Here is a 13,124-nt window from a genome sequence, read left to right on the forward strand (position 1 = left end):
AAAATAAATATGCATTCAGCCACAGAAAAATACTCACAAGATTTAGAGATGTCCATCATTCAATTTGAAATGTGTCATTTTTGGACCACACCTTCTGCGTACATTCAAAAGGAAATTTTAAAATAAATTTTGTCTGGGGCAAGTATATGACACTGCCCCAAGTATATGACATGCTTTTTTTAAAGCATGCATTCATTCCATGTAAGTTTTAAAATATACACAATTTCTGAAATCTTGATTTGGCATTTCTTAATATCTTGAGAGCCTAAAAAAAAAAAAAAAAAAAACAGTCCAGGAATCTAAAAGACTCTGTCCTGTGCACTTGTAAGATTATTGTTGCAAACCAATAAGATTAAGGATGAAGGACTGGGTGCGGTGGCACACATTTGTGGTCCCAGCTAAGAGGCTAAGGCAGGAGGATCACAAGTTAGAAACCAGCCAGGGCAATTTAATAAGACCTTATCTCAAAACAAAACAAAACAAGGGACTGGGAATATAACACACTGGTAGAGGGCTTGCTTCAGCCGCATGATGTACTGGGTTCGATCTCCAGTAATAGGAGGGGGAAAAAAAAGAATATAAAATTAGTGTGTTATAAAAATAGTTTTACATATTATTATTGTTTAGATATGAGGTGTCCCCTCAAAGTTCCTGTTATATAGGAAGATTCAGAGGTGAAATGATTAGGTTGTGAGAACTGTAACCTATCAGTTCATCCTAGTTTGAATGGACTGACTAGGTGATAACTGTAGGCTGGAAGAGGAGGGTCACTGGGGTCGTGCCCTGGAAGGGTTGTTCTTCCTGTGGCCTCTTCTCTCTCTCTCTCTCTCTTTCTGCTTCCTGACCCAGCTGTGAGCAATTTTTTTCAGCTAGGCCCGTCTCTCATGATGTGCTGAGACTCAAAGCAATGGAGTTGGTTCTATGGACTGAAACCTCTGAAACAGTGACCCCCAAATAGACTTTTCCTCCTCTGAGTTGTTCTTATTGGGTATTTTGGTCACATAAATGCAAAAACTAACTAAAACACATACCATAGAGTAGTCAAACTCAAAGAAACTGAAAATGGAATGGTTATTGCCAGGGAATGGGGGAACAAGAAATAGGAGCTTGATGGGTACAGAGATTCAGTTTTGCAAAAAATGAGAAAGATCTAGAGACGAGTTGCAAAAGGACATGAATATGCTTACTACTACTGAAATATACATTTAAAAATGATTGAAATTGGGCAGGGGTTGTGGCTCAGTAGTAGAGCATTTGCCTGACATGTGTGAGGCACTGGGGTTAATTCTCAGTACCACATGTGAATAAATAAATATAATAAAGGTTCATTGACAAATATTTTAAATGATTAAAATGATAAATTTCATTTTATATGTATTTTTCCATGAGTAAAATTTTTTAAAATCTTTAAAAAAGGTTTTGAAAGGTGTTATATAAATATTAGTGTTGCTGTTAAATTAGTACTACACAATTGTTCTTTAAATATATATTGAGTATCTACTATGTGCCTCACCCTGTTCCCAATAGCTTTTATACTATAGGTGGTGAATAAATATAACACAAAGTATAGCATTTCTTCAGGTAGGTAGCAGAAAGTTCATAAAAATGTAATAGAAATTATTGCATCCAAATGTTATGAGGTTCACCAATATGGGAGTGTGGTCCAGAATGGCAATCTGCCCAACCCTCAGTATAGCGGGAGGAGATTAAAATGGAAGTCTGTTATTGTTCTAAACCCTAGTCTGGGCACTACAGCTAGTTAAAAACATCATAGAGGTAATGGTTAAGAGTAGGAACACAGGGCTGGGGAGATAGCTCAGTCGGTAGAGTGCTTGCCTTATAAGCACAAGGTCCTGGGTTCAATCCCCAGCAGCACCCCCCCCCAAAAAAAAAAAAAAGAGTAGAAACACAAGCAAGATTTCGTGGTGCACACCTGTAATCCCAGCTACTTAGGGAGGCTGAAACAGAAGAATTGCAAGTTTGAGGGCAATCTCAGTAACTTAGTGAGACCCTGTATCAAAATAAAATACAAAGAAGACTTGGGACATAACTTAGTGTAGAACTCTGGGTTCCATCCCCAGTACTATACACACATACAAGGAGTAGTAATACAAACCAGAAATCATTGGTCGGATCCCCAACTCTACGATTTACTATCTGTGTCACCTTGGGCAAGTTACTCAACCTCATGCATCTCAGACTCCCATCAGGAAAAGGGGGACTTACAGCAGTACCTACCTTAGGTTTCAGTGAGCTCATATTTAGCCAACCTGTTTAGAACAGTGTCTAGCATTTATTAAATGCTACATATGAATGTTAAATGAAATAAAATGCCTTTCAAGAAGTCAGTTAATTTTCTGAGCTTCAGGAAAATAATGTCTAAGGATACTTTTGGATCTATAAATTCAGTGATTCCACACTTTTACAGGCTAAGACTTTGTAATCTCTCCAATCATGCATTAATTTTTAAAAATTTAAATGGACACAACACCTTTATTTTATTTATTTATTTTTATGTGGTGTTGAGGATTGAACCCAGGTCCTCACACATGCGAGGTGTGCACTCTACCAATGTCCTACCTAGTCCTCATGCATTAATTTTTTAACCAGCCTACTTGGTTGCAATAAGGACTTTCTGATAGCAATTATGTTAGGGTCCAGTTAGGAAACCAGAAGCCACAATAGGGATTTCAGTGGGGGAATTTTATGGCTAAATAGGTACTGGAGAAATTAAAAGATTATAAGTGAACACTGAATTAATATAGTGGTAGTAACTTCAGAAGCAGTCTCCAACTCTAAGGCTGGGACACAAAGGGAGGAGGGGGTGTCAGTGCCTGGAGGCTTGGAGGAAGACTGGACTCAGGCCCCTGAGGAGGAGGCACTGCTAGGTTGTTGGTGGCACCTCAGGAGCTGAGATTCAGACCTCTAAGGAGGTGGTTTCGTCCTACGCTGACAATCTCTGAAGGGGCACAATTATGCTCGCTCTAGATGGGCTGGGGGAAAAGTTGGAGACTAAAACTAATTGCCATCTTCAGGGTGGTGGGGCACTGCTAGTGATGTGATTAGTGACAGCAAACCAACAGCTGGCGTTCCTCGTCCTTCTTCCTCCTTTCCAGCTCCCTCTGATGCCACTAAGGGGAACCAAAAAGATTTCAGTTGGCAAGAAGAAATGTGGTTTTCAGAGTCTCAGGCCAGCATCAAAGAACAGAGTGTAGAAGAGGGATTTAAAATTAGAGACCATAACTTAAAAACTGGCATCAGCCAGGTGGTGGCACATGCCTATATCCAGCGACTCCGGAGCCTAAGGCAAGAGGATTGCAAGTTAGAGGCTAACCTAAGCATAATAGCAAGATCTGTCTTAAAAGAAAAATAAAAAGGCCCCTTTCAGCAGGAAGCAGTGTGGAGATGTTATCACCCACTTTCCATAGAAATAGAAGCTAGAAATTGACAGTGGGGAAATGTAACAGGGGTTCACTTGATTCTTTGACTATATCCCCTGTTGGGGGTATACTTTGTCGCTTTGAAACTTACATGTTTTTTTTTTTTTCTTTTTTCCTAATCTTTTCCCTGACCTTCTCCCTGATCTTCTTCTCCCTAGACTTCTCCTCCCTGATCTTCTTTTCCCTGATCTCTCCTTCCTAAACTCATTTTTTCTGAATCACCTCTTAAAAACCCCCTATTCCCTATGATGGGTAGAATCACAGCCTGTGGGATGGGAGTCCCCTGTGTTTCTCCTTTGCTAGCAAAGCAATAAACTATCTTTTTCTTTTTTTTTTTTTTTCAAAAAAAAAAAAAAAGAAAGAAAAGAAAAAGCTGGGATATAACTCAGGGTAAAGTGCCCATGGGTTCTAGCCCCAGTACTGAAATGAAAAAAGTAGCATTATAGCTCCTAAACTGCTTGCTACTACCTCTATGGATGCCAGTTCTGACCACCAGAGTAACACCAAAATGTATTCATGCTCTTCACCTGCTCAAAAATAGCTGTCCCAGTCTCCTCATGCTCTCCTTTTTCCAGCCTAAAACAACCTTCTATTGATTTCTCCACTGTGGGGTTCAAAGGAGAAGGAGTCATGTGTGACTCATTTTTGTGCCCCTCTGGAGCCAGAATAATACCATGATGCTTTGTATAATACCAGGTGCTTTCTCAGCATTGATTTGAATAGTCCGATTGCTTTAAGTGTTAGGGAAGTCTTTGTATTGAACACAAATCAGCCTTTCCTCTAAGCCAGTGAGTGGTCTCTCAAATTCATCTCTAGGAACCTGGGCAAAGCAGTTTGCCCACTTCAAGTCTCAGTTTCTCTGGAATGATAACATCCCCACACCACAATGAGAACTCCCAATCTCAGGGATTTGGTGTGACAGCTTTATTTCTTATTTCATTATTTTTATCATTTGTAAAAAACACCTGACATAATCAGTTTAGAGAGAGCAAAGTTTTATTTGGGCTTGACTTTTTGAGGTTTCCATTCACTACTGGTTGGCCTTGTTGCTTTTGGGTCTGTGGTGAGGCAGCTTATCATGGTAGTACCACATGGTAATGCTATTCACCTCATGACCAGGTCATCAAAGAGAGAAGGAATTGGCAGTGTCCCACCATCCCCTTTGAGGGAGTACTCCCAATGACTAGATGTCCCACTTTGCCCCACCTCTTACATTGCCACACATCCCAATAATACTGACCTGAGGACTAGGCCTTTAGCACATGGATTTTGGGGGATACCTCAGATCCAAATTGAGGCAGATGGTTTATGTACCCTATCCTCCTCTCACTTTGCTTCTGCTGATGTTTCCACCTGGGATCTCATCAGTGTTCTGGAGGGTTAGCCAGTGGAGATGCTTTGTAATGGGGAGTGGGGGGGACCTCCTAGGAGGGGATAAATACTGAAAAGTTTTAGGGATAGAGTCTTGCCTGGTTCTCTTTATAATAAAGTCAGAATAGCATGGAGTTTCACTAACTAGGCTCTGGAGTCAGACTGCCTATGCTGAAATTTCTGCCACTGTTATTTCCTATGTGACCTTGGACAAATAACTTGGGCTTCACTTTGTTTCACTGGAAATAAGTCAATAATGGTACTAAATTCAGTTGCTTGGTACTCTTCATGGCAAATTACAAATACTCACCACCTATTAGTTATTTCTGAGCTCTACGTGCTTGATACTGTACTAAATGTCATTTATCGCTTAAACCTTTACACAGCTCGTGAGCTGGGTATAACTCCTCCCCCCTTTATAGGTAAAGAAACTGAACCTCATATGACCAAAAAGAGGAGCAGAGCCAGGGTTTTCATACGTAGGACTAACTCTACTGTTGGGATTCAGAAGAGGACACTTAGGAAATTTGTGGGAACACCAGATTGTTGCCATGATTGGAGGACACCCTTGACTTTTTGTGGTAAGTAGGGAAGAGGGATATTTAGCATGCTACAGTACAAAAGTCAGGCCTTCACATGCCAAGTGACTTCTGAATGTATTCCAGACATCTGTGCAGGTGAAAAAGCTAGTTACATCTATAGCACTTCTCAGTACTCCACTTCAGTGGTTTCTTTTAAATAATGAGTTGCCAATATTTGTCCCCTACTTCATTTGTCCTCTTTCTTCCTCTTTGTCTCCTCTGTGGGCGGTTTTGTCTGGATAAGTCTCCATGCTTAACAAATTTACCCAATTTGAGCATTATACCAAATCCAAATCTGTTAAAGGGCATCTATGAAAAACCCAAAGTCACAACATACTTAATGGTGAAATTAATTAATTAATTTGCTACTAAGATTGGAAACAAGGCAAGGATGATTCTCACCAGTGTATCCACTACTGTACTAGTGGTCCTTGCCAAAGAAATAAGGAAAGAAAAAGAAATAAAGGGTGTAAAGAAGTAAAAGATGAGATAGGAAGAAATAAATCATCTTTTTTTTTTTTTTTTTCGGTGCTGGGGATTGAACCCAGGGCCTTGTGCTTGCAAGGCAGGCACTCTACCAGCTGAGCTATCTCCCCAGCCTGAAATAAATCATCTTGATTCACAAATGATATAACACCTTATGAAAAGAATCTTAAGGAACTCCACAAAACAACTATGGAGAGTAATAAGTGAAATTAGTAAGATCATATAATGCATAATTAATATAGAAACTTGATTATATTCCAACAAGGAGTAAATAACTAGAAAATGAAATTCAAAAACAATTCCATTTACAAGAGCATTGAATTGAAATCAATATAATTAGTAACACATTTAAGAAAAGATGTGCAAGATTTTTTCATTTGAAATGAAAAATTGACAGAAATTAAATAAGATCTAAATATCAGAGATATTTGCTATATTCATAGATTGGGATTTGAAATGAGACAAGGAAATAATAGGAATTGCTATAGTTGTGTGTTATATAGTAATAAGTTGTATTTGGTATTTGCCTGGACTTGTAAAATTAAAATCATAAAAGGCGCCTGGTGACAAACTTGCTGTGCGGCAGGATGACACTCTTCAACAATGCTGATATGAACTTTTATCTATGATTTGAGTGGTGGCTCCTAGTCTAGTCGTGTTCTGGTCTTTTCAATGAAGACCAGAGCGTGACTGGGCCGAAAATCACTACTTAAACCCCTGGACTTTTGGAGCAAACTGTCAGCAGCACCGTGACCAGAGGACTCCACATTACTCTGTCTCTTGACTACCCCGGCTGCTGTTCACACTATCATTGATTGCTGATCAATCGTTGTTACCGAGGCCAGATAACTGACCACCTCTCCCACAACGATGACTGCCATCCAGCCTCTGGCTTATCGGACACCCAAGGACATCCAAAGATATCCTAGAAGCTAAGAGAGGCTACAGCTGAGAAGAATCCCCTCGGTCTTGTTGACTAACTTCTTGGCTAACAGACATTGCATTGAGTAAGTCCATGGGAATAGAACTCTAGGTGAACAAGGGAGCGAATCTTCAATGTATTTGTGACTTGTTATTATTAGGAATGTTAAGTTGAGTATGCATTGCATGAATAAAATCTACTTGTTGGAACCAAACTTGATTCCTCTCTTGCTCACTGCTTGCAATAGGACTCAATAGTGTTTAGATGTCAGTTTTACTCAATTTGACCTGTAGAGCCATTAAAATACCAAATATAAGTCAGAGACTTTCCTTTTTTAGAAATTGAGTTAACTCAATTTCTTTTCTTTTTTTTTTAATTTTTTTTTTTTTTTTTTTTTTTTTTTTTAATTTTACCAGGATTGAACCCAGGGGTATTTTTATTACTGAGCTACATCCTCAGACCTTTTTTTATTTTGAGGCAGCATCTCATTAAGTTGCTGATGCTAGCCTTGAATTTACAATCTTTCTGCCTCAGCCTTCCAAGTTGTTAGGATTATAGGCATGAGTCACCACACTCGGCAAGTTGATTTTTTTTTGTATGTATGTGCATGCCAGGGATTGAACCCAGGGGCACTTAATCACTGAGCCACATCCGGGTCCTTTTTATTTTTTTTATTTTGACACAGGGACTCACTAAGCTGCATACAGTCTTGTTAAGTGGCTGAGGCTGGCTTTGAAACTTGCGATTCTCCTGCCTCAGCCTCCCCAACTGCCAGGATTACATACACCACCATGCCTGGCTTCAATTTTTAAAATTTATGTAGAAGAGCAAAAGGTGGTGAACTGTTAAAATAATCATGAAAAAGAACAAAGTTAAGGGGTTCATACTACCTGATTTTAAGACTTGCTATAAAACTTACTAATTAACACTTACAAAGTGACTAATCAAACTTTGTTACCAAATCTGTTTCAGTTATCTATCACTGTATAGCAAACTATTCTAAAACAGTTGGGTAAAACCAGTATTTGTAGCCACATTTTGCTCTTGAGACTGGGAGTTAACTGGCCAGCTGAACAGTTCTCATTCTGGTCTCTCATGAAATGCTGTCAGCTGGTGGCTGGAACTGGAGTCATCACTAGGGTTCTTAATTCATGTGTCTGGTGCCCAGGCTGGGACTCACTCCTCAGTTGGAGCTGGAACAGCTGCTGTTCTGTAGGCATGTATCCTTCAATGTGGTCTTTTCATATAGGGGCCTCAGGGGAACCAGATGCCCTTTGGGGAAGTCAAAGATTCCTAGGGTGAATATCCAGAGAACCATGTTAGAGCAATACTGCTTTCATAATCTGGACTTGAAAGTTCTACAGAGTTACTTTCTCCACACATTCTCTCCATTAGAAGTTCATCCCCGAGCTCATATTCAAAGGAAGAGAAACTGGACTTTGTGCCTTGATGAGAGTAGTGTCAAAAGATTGCAGTGAAAATTCACGCTGAGCCTAAAAATGGTATGGCACAAACCAGTAAGCATCTGGGAGGCTGATGGAAATGCCACCTGTGACTCTTCTTGAGCTTTTCTAAGGTTTCTAATGAGATTAACCAGCAATGAAAGGTGAGTGAGAAGACAAGAAAGCTGGTGGTGGGGAGGGACTTTTTCCATTTTATGCATAGCATAACATGTGCCTGTTCTCTTTCACTTGAACCTTTGAAACATGCTGTTCCCACTGACTGTATGCCCTTCCTCTTTCCTCTGCCTTCCTCCTATACATTCTTCTGGATTGGCTTAGACATTAGCTTCTCTGGGAAACCCTTCTCATCCCAAGCCTAGCTGGGTTCAGGGCCCCTTCTGTGGGTGTCATAGCTCTCTGTAACATGCCCTTCCTCAGTGTTCATTAGTGTCTCTTTGCTGTCCATCCACTTGTTCATCCCTTTCTCCTTTCCTGGAGTTTAAGTTGCTTGAAGGCAAGAGGCAGTATTTTGTACTCCTTTGTGTCTGTAGCACCCTAGTAAGTGATGAATGAATAAGTAAGGGGGTAGAGAGGGTGGAATATTCCTGAGCAATGACAGAACTCGAAGCTACAAGCTTCAAGATGTCCCACTTTGTCCCAAGGTCTCCTGCATCACCTCCCTGCACAGGCTAACTAGAACTGGGCAAAGCTGGTGTGACAGAGTGATTAGCTAGTCCCTGAGTGTGATTAGCCACCACTGCAATCTGCTCTGCTGTGGCCTCCTCTCTAGTCTCCCCAAATCAGTCAACTCCTCTTCCCAGTTCCTCTCTGGGAGTAGATCGACCTGCTTCCCACTAAAACCTTAGACGCGATAATAGGAGGAAAAAAAAATAAAGGTCGAGAGTAGGACAATTGGTGGCAACGAGATGAACACAGATTAATGATGTGGACCTCGCCCTGGCCTCCCCAGCCTGGGCCGGGGAAGGTTCATGGTTGATACCCATTAAAGGACTTAATGAAATAATTATAATTCACACCCTAGAGCATCAAAGAATCAATACTGGGGAACTTTGAGCCACTCTGGGTGTGGTATCCCACTGGCTTCACAGTTCAGCACTGCAGGCAGAGCTGGTGGAAGCAAATGCAGTTGACACGGAAGTTGCATTAAAAGAGGGCAATAATAGATTAAAAGCTGCCGGGATCCTGGCGACTGGATGTCAATATCCTTTATTCCCTACCTTGCCCCAATTCTGCCCCCTCCGTGCACTATTAGCCCAAATCAATGGGCTGTCAATTGACATCACAAGCTACAGCATTAATGCGAGCTCACAAAGGAAGCCCAGCCCTATATTATCACTTCTCTCGCTTCCAAATTACCACATAATGCAGGCCACAGGCAGCTTGTGACATGTTAACACTATACACGATTTGTTGGGATTGGACTAAACATTTCATGGCTAAAGATTTCATCAAAGACTTGATGACAGAAAGAAACTGTCATCCATGGGAAATCACTGGAAATAACAGAATTAAGCATTGTTTGGAAATCTGGAGGGACAATGGAGTGATGATGATGGATGGAAAGAATTGAGACCTACAGCTGGTGGCCTGCTGTGAGAGCAGTTTCAGGGAAAGGCGGCAATTAAAAGGCCATTTTGTTGGGCCCACTAAAGAACAGGTATTCAAATTTTGTCTAGGAGTTGAATTATGCTCTCTCCCCACCTTAAGGAAAAAAAAAAAAAGTTGAAATCCTAAACCCAAGACCTCAGAATGTGACCTTTATTTGGAAGCAGGGTCTTCACAGAGGTAATCAAGTTACATTGAAGTCATCAGGGTAGGCCCTTAATCCAATATGATTGGTGCACTTATAAAAGGGCAGATTGACACATAGAGAAGCTATGTGAACACACATGGTGAGAAGAGAGTGAGCCATGTGATTGGAGTGAGACCAGAAGTCAAGGACAGTTCAGTTCCTTCTCTAATACCTTGAGAAGCATGGTCCTGCCCTCACCTTAATTTCAGACTTCCATCTTCCAGAGCTGCAAGATAAAAAAATTTGTTTTTTTAAGTCATATGGTTTTTGCTTATTACAGCACCTTTAGGAAGCATTATTATTTAGAGCCAGGCACTGTGGTGCATCCTGTAACTCGTTATTGGGGAGCTGGGACAGGACCTCATTTGAGGTCAGCCTGGGAGCAATTTAATAAAAAATATAAAAGGATAGGAATGTAGTTCGGTGGTAAAGTAGCCCTGTGTTTAATTCCCAGTACTGCTCCCCTCCAATATTTTTGTTACTAATGATAGTGGCCCCAATTTATTGAGCGTGTCTGATTCAGGCAAAATGAAATGCTCCACATACACTGGCTAATTTCATCCTCACAACAAACCAATAGTTGAGCATTTTAACCTCCTTTTCAGAGGTAAAGATACCAAACTTGAAAAACAGTTATTTGCTTGAAGTCACACACCTTTTAAGTGGCAAACAGGTCTGTCTAGACAGAAATATGGGAAATACTAAATCTTTAAACAAAAATACTTCTGATGAATATTTTCAAGTGGTTACTTACTTGTAACCTGCTTTCTTTTCAGATCCCAGTAATTTTTTCAACCTTTGGGTGGGGAATCTATATCCACATGGTTTGAGACTTCAGTGTCTCAAATTGGAGATTAAAAAAAAAGAGCATAGCCACTTTAGTTCCTCACAAAGGAAGGATCTTGTCTTAAATTTCTATTGTTCCTTCTCATCCATCTTTCCAATTATCATTAACAGATACCTCTCCCCCATCTCCCCAATCCCTTGGGTGGGGTGGAGCCAGCTTTGTAGTCAATTGCCCAACTCATGAATAAGTTCTATTAGAGTTCCATACAATGAAGTTACTAAGAGGAATGAGTTTCTGAAATGCATGACAACATGGGTGATCTTTGAAAACACACCAAAGTCAGTCACAAAAGACCACATGATTCTATTCATATGAAATGTCCAGAATGGATAGATCTTTCAAGGCAGAAAGTAGATTAATGATTGTCTAAGATTGGGGTGAGTGGTATAGGGAGAAATGCAGATAATGGATATGGGAGTCTTGGTGTGACTAAATTGTTCTAAGGTGACTGTTGGACAATTCAGTTCTGTGAACAAACTAAAAATGTATGAGTAAACTGCATGTTAACTGTATCTAAAAGTTGTTATATGAATTTTTAAAGAAGTAGTCTTGAGGAGTGTAAGTTCTGGAGATAAGAGAAGCAAGAGTGGGATCAGGAAAAGCCAGAACCTCTTCCCACTGAACTACCCTCAATACCCAAATGCTTCAAAGGCCTGTATTTTCTACCCCTCCATTCTCACTGCCAAGTAAGTATCCAAGAAAATCTGTTATCTCTCACCTCACTGCCAGCTGGGAATTCTTTGCATGGAACATTAATATGGACATTAGGGATTGAACACAGGGCCTTGGGCTTACAAGCTGAGCACTCTACCAGCTGAGCTATATCCCCTGTCCAGCCGCATGTAGGTATTTGGGGCCGACTTCACTACTTCTTGTGCTTTTGGTTAGGAATTTGTGAAATAAGACTCTGACAAGGTTGCACCTTCCCCAGGTATCCTGGTTTTTATTATCAGTTGCTGCCATCTAGTGGACAATGACTCCCTTACACCCATGTGAACACTTGAACAAGTTAAAATTCAAGTCTCACCAATCACTACATTCCACATTAATACAAAAGCCCACTTGAAAAATTTAGAGTCTGAATATTATAGGCGTTTTAAGCAAAGAACTGCTTATAACCACTCTCATCTTAGTCCTCTACCTTAACTACACAAAGAGGATATTGCTCAGGCAAGAGAATCCAAATTTGAGGTCAGCCTAGGCAATTTAGCAAGACCCTGCTTCCAAAGGCCTGGGATTGTGGCTATGGTCAAGTGCCCTTGGTTTTTAAGCTGCACCTGCCCCCGACACAGGCTAATAATTACTGAGAAAAACCTCGAGAGCTATAGTGGTAACTTTATAACCAGTCTCTTAAAATCATAACCTTCCAGAAAGCCAAGTTTTTGCCATCCTAGATTTATATACTTGCACCACCAGATCTAGTTATCCTTCCAAGGTTGGAAAACATCAAAAGTGACATATCAAGTCTAAATGGGAAGTGCCAATATTTCTAGTTACCTAAAACCACTTCCCAGTCTTTTCCCATAGAAAACTATGGTTTGTTTGTCACTATTATGTGGCATACTCTCCCATTTAGTTTCTATCTTAAAATCCTAAATTTCTCAACTTTTTTAACAGCAAAATGTATCTGCAGATGTTAATAACTGAAGTACCCAGAAGGCCCCAGTGACCAGTAAATGACCCCTAAACACAAATTGCATGTATCAAATGTATTTTAAAAACTGCACGTATCCTGGGGAACAAATGAGAAATCCTTACAAGACCTCCAAATTGCTCTACCAGACCATTTGATGCCTGTAAAAAACAGGTTGAGTGCTCGCCTAGCATGCTCAAGGCCCTAGGTTAAATCCCCAGCACAAAAACAAAAAAAATGGTTGAAATGGATCAACTTCTGAATGCCTGAGCTATTTCTGTGCATTGGAGGTTGCTAGAGTCAGTAACCCCAGTGACCTTCAGTGATTAACTCAGGTTTTCTCAACATTGGTCTACAAATGTTGACTTACCCAACAAATGGTTAAGTGATTATACCACTTTTTTATGAAGGACTAAGATGGGAAGGATAACATTGTCCCAGGAAACATCCAGGCCCTAAAATTGTTCATGTGATCCTTACAACTTACAATGCTGCTGTAAATCTCTAATAAGTTCCCAAACAAAAAACTTATTTTTCCATGAAGCTTAGCTATACAAACCAAGCTATACCTGTTGCAAGTATCTGCTAA

General features: G+C 40.3%; 1 non-coding gene across 1 annotated transcript; it reads left to right on the forward strand.

The window, feature by feature from the left end:
- Positions 1-1,805: 1,805 nt before the first annotated feature.
- On the forward strand, positions 1,806-1,885 carry Trnai-uau (transfer RNA isoleucine (anticodon UAU)). Its single transcript has one exon. It is a non-coding gene; the product is annotated as a tRNA-Ile (tRNA).
- The last annotated feature ends 11,239 nt before the right edge of the window (positions 1,886-13,124 follow it).

Source organism: Sciurus carolinensis, chromosome 11 (assembly GCF_902686445.1).
Source record: "Sciurus carolinensis chromosome 11, mSciCar1.2, whole genome shotgun sequence".
NCBI classification, from domain to species: domain Eukaryota; kingdom Metazoa; phylum Chordata; class Mammalia; order Rodentia; family Sciuridae; genus Sciurus; species Sciurus carolinensis.